The following is a 5,593-nucleotide window of genomic DNA, read 5'->3' on the forward strand; positions in this document are numbered from 1 at the left end:
CATTATATTGTACACCTGAAATGAATATAACACTGTATGTTAACTATACCTTAATAAACTTTAAAAAAAGAAAAAAAGGAAGAGATCAAAATTCTGTTACAGATGGGTCAGAGGATGTGAAGGATGCAGTCTCAGAAATAGGGCTAGGATGGAGCTGGACAGTGCCACTCACTGCGATGTGGAGCATGGGCAGAGAACCAGGGTTGTGGTGTTTTGGGGCAGGGGAAGGAGGTGGGGGACAGCAAGGGTCCACTTGGACCTGCAGAGCACTGAGGTGCCTTAGGGACATATCTGGTAGTATTGAATTCTCAAAAGGAGACATGGTTCTATCCTCTCACAAGATTCCAGACCTTTCTGCTTGTTTATTATCCATCCAATCTGGCATGTTTATTTGTTAATATAATAGAGCTAGTGTGCTCCCAGGGTAAGAGGCCGCTATCACCCTTAACGCTTCTTTCTGAGGGCAAGAGAACTCCCCATTGGAACTGGATATCAGCACTAGGTCACCCCATCAAGCCTGAAAGCTGCTACTGTGCAATGAGGGGACAGTTGAACATGAGCAAAGGTTAGGAACATAGATTTTCCATAGGACTCTGTGCAGTCAGCTCAGGTTGCCATAACAAATATCACAAACAGGGTGGCTTAAACATCAGATGTTTATTTTCTCATAGTTCTGAAGGCTGGAAGTATAAGACCAAGATACTTTCATCGTTTATTTCTGGTGAGGGATCTCTTTCTGGCTTGTAGATGGCCTCCTTCTCAATATGTCCTCACATGGACTCCACCCTGTGTGCTTTGAAGAAAGAAAGATCCCTAGTGTCTCCTCCTCTTCTTAAAAGAATACCAGTCCTAGGGCACCTGGGTGGCTCAGTCAGTTAAGCATTTGCCTTTGGCTTAGGTCATGGTCCTGGGGGCCCTGGGAGGGGGGTCCTCAGCTCAGCAGGGGGTCTGCTTGTCCCTCTGCCCCTCCCCCTCACTCGAGCATGAGCACTCTCTTGCTCTCTCTCTCAAATAATAAAGTAAAATCTTTAAAACAAAAAAAGGATACTAGTCCCATTGGATTAGGGCTTCATTTAATCTTAATTATCTTCTTAAAGGCTCTATCTCTGCATATAGTCACATTGAGGGTTAGGGCTCCAACATATAAATTTGGGGGTGGGGACACAATCCAGTCCATAACAGATTCTAAGCCCCACCATTTATGAATTGTGAAATTGCATTCTTGTTCCATATATTACTCTTCTAAAGTTCAATTTTTCTATCTGTAAATATAGTCACTGAGAAGATGCAGTGAGATAATACACATAAGACGTGGGTAGCCCAGAACCTGACAGGCAGTAAACACTGGTAGAAATTATCTTCTTCTCTAGCAGATGTACGGTGGATAATCACTCTTCGATTGTTGTGCAGTTCAGAGCTCAGATTCCTGGGCCCACAGCGATCCTCTCCAGTTACTCCTGTCCTTATTCTTTTAATCTTGTGGTCTGACCTGCAAAAATCGTGGCCGTGAGTTGTGAGGACAGTTCTGCAACATCTTCCCAGACAAGACTGCCCTTCATCCCAAAGATGCCTTGTCCCTGTGCAGGCACAACCATGCTTGGCATTTTGCTGCCCTGCGTGAACAAGAAGCCTCACCTATGACATTTGCTCAGTGAGAGCAAGTTTAGGGAGAGGGGTAAGGAGTTTCTTTTGGAGAGCATCCCAGAAACTGAAAGGTGATTTTCTCATGTGAATTATGGGTGGGGCAATCCCCTTTGCTGGGACTCCCTTTCTCCTCACAGTTTGTTCCCAGGGCAAAATGACTGCCCCATCTACGACCTCTGATGAGTCTTTCCCTGAGAAAGAGGCACCAGTGCTGTCTTGCTTCCATTCAGAGTTTTCTTTGCTGAAGCTCCCAAAATATAACTGGTCTCAGAAGCTGGTGGGTCCCGTGTGCTGTGGCCCCTGGTGTGGGGCGTGATTATAAATCAGGCAACTGAGTCACGCATTGTCTTGCCGCCCAGGACACTAGAGATCTTTCACTTTGATGGTGAGGTACGAACTGAGACAGCTGAGTCCCTTTGACTCTGGTTTCACGGTCTAATGGTTTGAATGAAAGAGGAATTCCTAGATGCCCCAGATCCTGAAAGAGAAGATGTCCCCGCTAAGGAAACCACGGGGAGTGCAAGCATGCCTGATTTGGGGACAGGAATTCATAGGGAAGCGACTATTGACAGGGCCCTCCCCACCCTCCTACAGCCCATGGACCAACCACCCATAGGGAAGCATGCTATGTCCATGGAGATGCCTCAAGATTCTATCACTGTTTATATCAGAAATAAATAGCCAAGTTTCCCATTAATTGTCATCATTTGCACCAAACAGAGAGGAAGAACTCATATGACTATAGTTTTTAAAAAACAAATAATCTTTAAAAAAAAAACCCAATAGTTTCCTATTTCTTTTCCCAGCAACCATTTTCTTAAGAGAAAGGGGTGGGGGGAAGACTGAATTTATACTTTTGTGGGTACTAGGAGAACAAGGGAAGAAAAACACCCCATGCACCTGACCTCTTGGTACCCTTCCTCAGGATGGGAGGTTCATGTCTGAAGCCTCACAAGCTGGGGCTTCATAAGGCACCCCTGCAGCCCTGTTTCCTGGAATCCGCTAAGAGAAAAATGGCAAACCAGCCAAGATATTTGACTGAGGTTTGCTAAGAAAACATATTCTCAGTTTGGGTTGTTTTCTGAGGGGAGGGTCGGAGATGTGGTTTAAGCAAGAAAATTGCTCGTGGACAGTTATGGAAATAATGACTCTTTCACTGTCTTGCATGTCTCTGGCTATAGTTACAGGAAGCAAAGTGGAACAGTGTTTTAAAATTACCTGGGGAACGAACACAGGCAGGGGCAACAACCAAGTGAGAAGTGCCGGAGCCAAGGAAACATCATTCCATGTCAGTGATCAGGATAATTCCACAGCCGGAGGAGGCCGTTAGTTACTCTTAAGTGGGAGGTGGGAAGGTTCTGGTTTCTGGAACCTGGCTAGACTTTGAAATGAAAGGAGAGAATCAACTTCATCTGATTTGTTGCCCACACTCCCTAGAGAAGAACGTAGCTCAGGTCTCTGACGTCTACCCACCAGGAACCTCAAAGGACTCACTTTCCTGCTCTTTTAATGAGGTCACCCTATTACATGTCCTCCAGACTGCTGGACTCGAAGATGGTTCTAGGTACTTATAGTGTGTAGCATAAAGGCATGAACGGTTTCTGCCGCTCTGAGTCAACCCATGACTTGAAAATGTGGATGATTTTAGTTGTTTGACCATCAGAATGAGTTTTTTCTCCCTCCTGGATCTCTGTGGTTACCTGAGTGATATCCTGTGTCTCTTACTCTCTATCAGTTCGGAACAACGAAAAACTTGAGGGCATGGCATATCTGCTTATATATTTGGGGTTAAAGACTCAAACTTTTTATCCAACTATCTTCACTAATCCGTGGAAGATGCTAAATTCTTGGAGATCACGGCGCTCCCGTGGTCGGTCGGGATGGGTCGTTCATTGCACAATTCTTGCTCAATGAGTCACTCCTTCTGGGAGCCTAGTAACATGTACTCCGGACCCGCAGGACACCCGCTGCGGGGCTAAGCTTTGGGCCTGGCAAGGTGAGTCCCACCCATCCCTGAATATGATGCCCCTCAAGGCAGCATCCATAGCACCGTGGGAAGACAGAGGAGGGGGTGGTTACTTCTTACAGAAATCCCCAGAGAGGGAGAATATGGATGTTGGTCCAGGAAGGATGAGAAAGACCTTGGCAGGGAAGCTCTAGGTAGATGGCTTTCCAAGTACGAGCAAACACGGCTGCCGGAAGTCAGGAAAATGGAGTGGCTAACACTGCTGTCCTAGAAGATACAGAATGAAGTAGCAGGTGAGTGGGTGGTGAAATACAGCAGGTCTTCAGAAGACAGCGATTTGGATTTTTTTTTTTTTTTGTAACAGCTAGGAACCACAAAAAATGTGTGAGTGGGTCAGGAAAAAATAGTGGGTGTTGTCAAGGGAATGGTGGGTATGAGGGGGTGGCTATGATGAAGGTGCTTCAGACCAAGGGTGCAAACCCCTGGACTTCGTCCTGGCCTGCACCTGGCAGCTGTGGACCAGGACTTAATCTATCCGGCCTCAGTTCCTCCAGAGCGAGGGGCAGAGGCTGGCTGCCCCCGACCGTCCAGCACAGCAGCGCTTCCTGCGAGCCTCCTGAGACACCGTAGGGAAGACAGCTTGACTACTTGGGAAAGAGACGCAGCATTGGACGCGACCCTGGTGATGGTGGCTCTCAGATGCAAGTACTGGTCGGAATCACGTGGGTGGTGTGACAGGAGGTGGGGCAGCTGGGACCTACCCCCAGAGATTCTGGTGCAGTCCGGGGATGCGCAACACTTGGCAGAACCCTAATTGCCTGCCCCAGGGTTGTCCAGTGCCCTCAGATTGGAGGAGTGTGAAGCCCGGCAGGGCTGAGTCGGCGTCCAGCATGAGAGGGGCACCTCCTGCCTCCCCAGCTCACCCCGATCGAATGAGGGGTCTCCTCACAATTTTCTTCTCCTCCTTTCCACTCACCTCAGCCCTTCTTGCAGAACCAGATGAGAGCCTGTTGAGTTCAAAAGATCCCCAAGAGCCAAGAGGCAAAGCTGCAGCTTCCAGAGTAGCTGGTCTGAGGGGCACAGGGACCGGCTGTCCAGGTGCCACCAGCTGCCCCAGCTGCCCGGGCCTCATCAAAGTTGGTCAGCAGCCCCTGCTGAGCCCTCCCCAGAGCTAGCTGGGCCAGGCCAGGCGCCACCCCTTGGCCCTTGATGCCTCCTCATGCCTTTCTGTTCAAAGCCTCACACAGCAGCTGCAGCAGCAGCGCTGCTGAGAACTTGCTGGAAATGCACAATCTCGGCTCTCCCCCCAGACTTTAACAAAGACTTGAAGGGATTTATCGGGGAGCACATTAACATTTGAGAGGCTCTGGTCTCTGCCTCCTGGGCTGGCTGTCAATGGTGCCTTCCTACCCCACCCTGGGGGTAAGAAGGAAGGGGAGGGAGTGAAGGGGAGAGGAGGAAAGAGGAAGGAAACAAAGGAGGAAGTTGGTGGGGGGGGCAAGGGTGAGTGGAAGCAGGGGGAGAGGAGGAGGGAGAGAGAGAGGGGATGCAGACTGTCCAGACCTACCCTCTTATGGGCAAATCTCATGCCCCAGGTACTTCTCCTTTCTCCTTTCTTCCATGGCAGCCTTGCTGATGTCAACCAGGACCAGAGGGTGGGGAATTTAAAGAACTTTGAAACAAAAGACAGCTTCTGTTTGCCTTCCACTTCCTAAAAAGGAAGGCCTTATTCACCGTTCCTGTAAGAGATACAAAGCTCTGTGGATTAGGGGTGACTCGTCCCACAGCAATTTGCAGCAGGAAGCACCTCAGACCCTAGAGTCAGTCTGAGCGTAAGCAACTGAAACCCTCAATTAATCAGATTGGCTTCCACCTTTCGGGAATAGCAAACACGGAGAAAACAAATTAGCACCTGGGATGGATCCTCTTGTCTTCCCGTACCGTTCAGAGAGTTCAGAGTGTCGCCGGGGCTGGTGGCAGGTG

General features: G+C 48.9%; 1 long non-coding RNA gene across 1 annotated transcript; it reads right to left on the bottom strand.

Annotated features, from left to right (window-relative positions):
* Nucleotides 1–635: 635 nt before the first annotated feature.
* Nucleotides 636–5,363, bottom strand: LOC144301948 (uncharacterized). Its single transcript, XR_013368872.1, has 4 exons — nucleotides 5,178–5,363; nucleotides 3,731–3,877; nucleotides 2,863–3,025; nucleotides 636–1,489 (listed from the first exon to the last, which is right to left on the bottom strand). It is a non-coding gene; the product is annotated as an uncharacterized LOC144301948 (long non-coding RNA).
* Between the last annotated feature and the right edge of the window lie 230 nt (nucleotides 5,364–5,593).

This window comes from Canis aureus, chromosome 30 (assembly GCF_053574225.1).
Source record: "Canis aureus isolate CA01 chromosome 30, VMU_Caureus_v.1.0, whole genome shotgun sequence".
Lineage (NCBI taxonomy): Eukaryota > Metazoa > Chordata > Mammalia > Carnivora > Canidae > Canis > Canis aureus.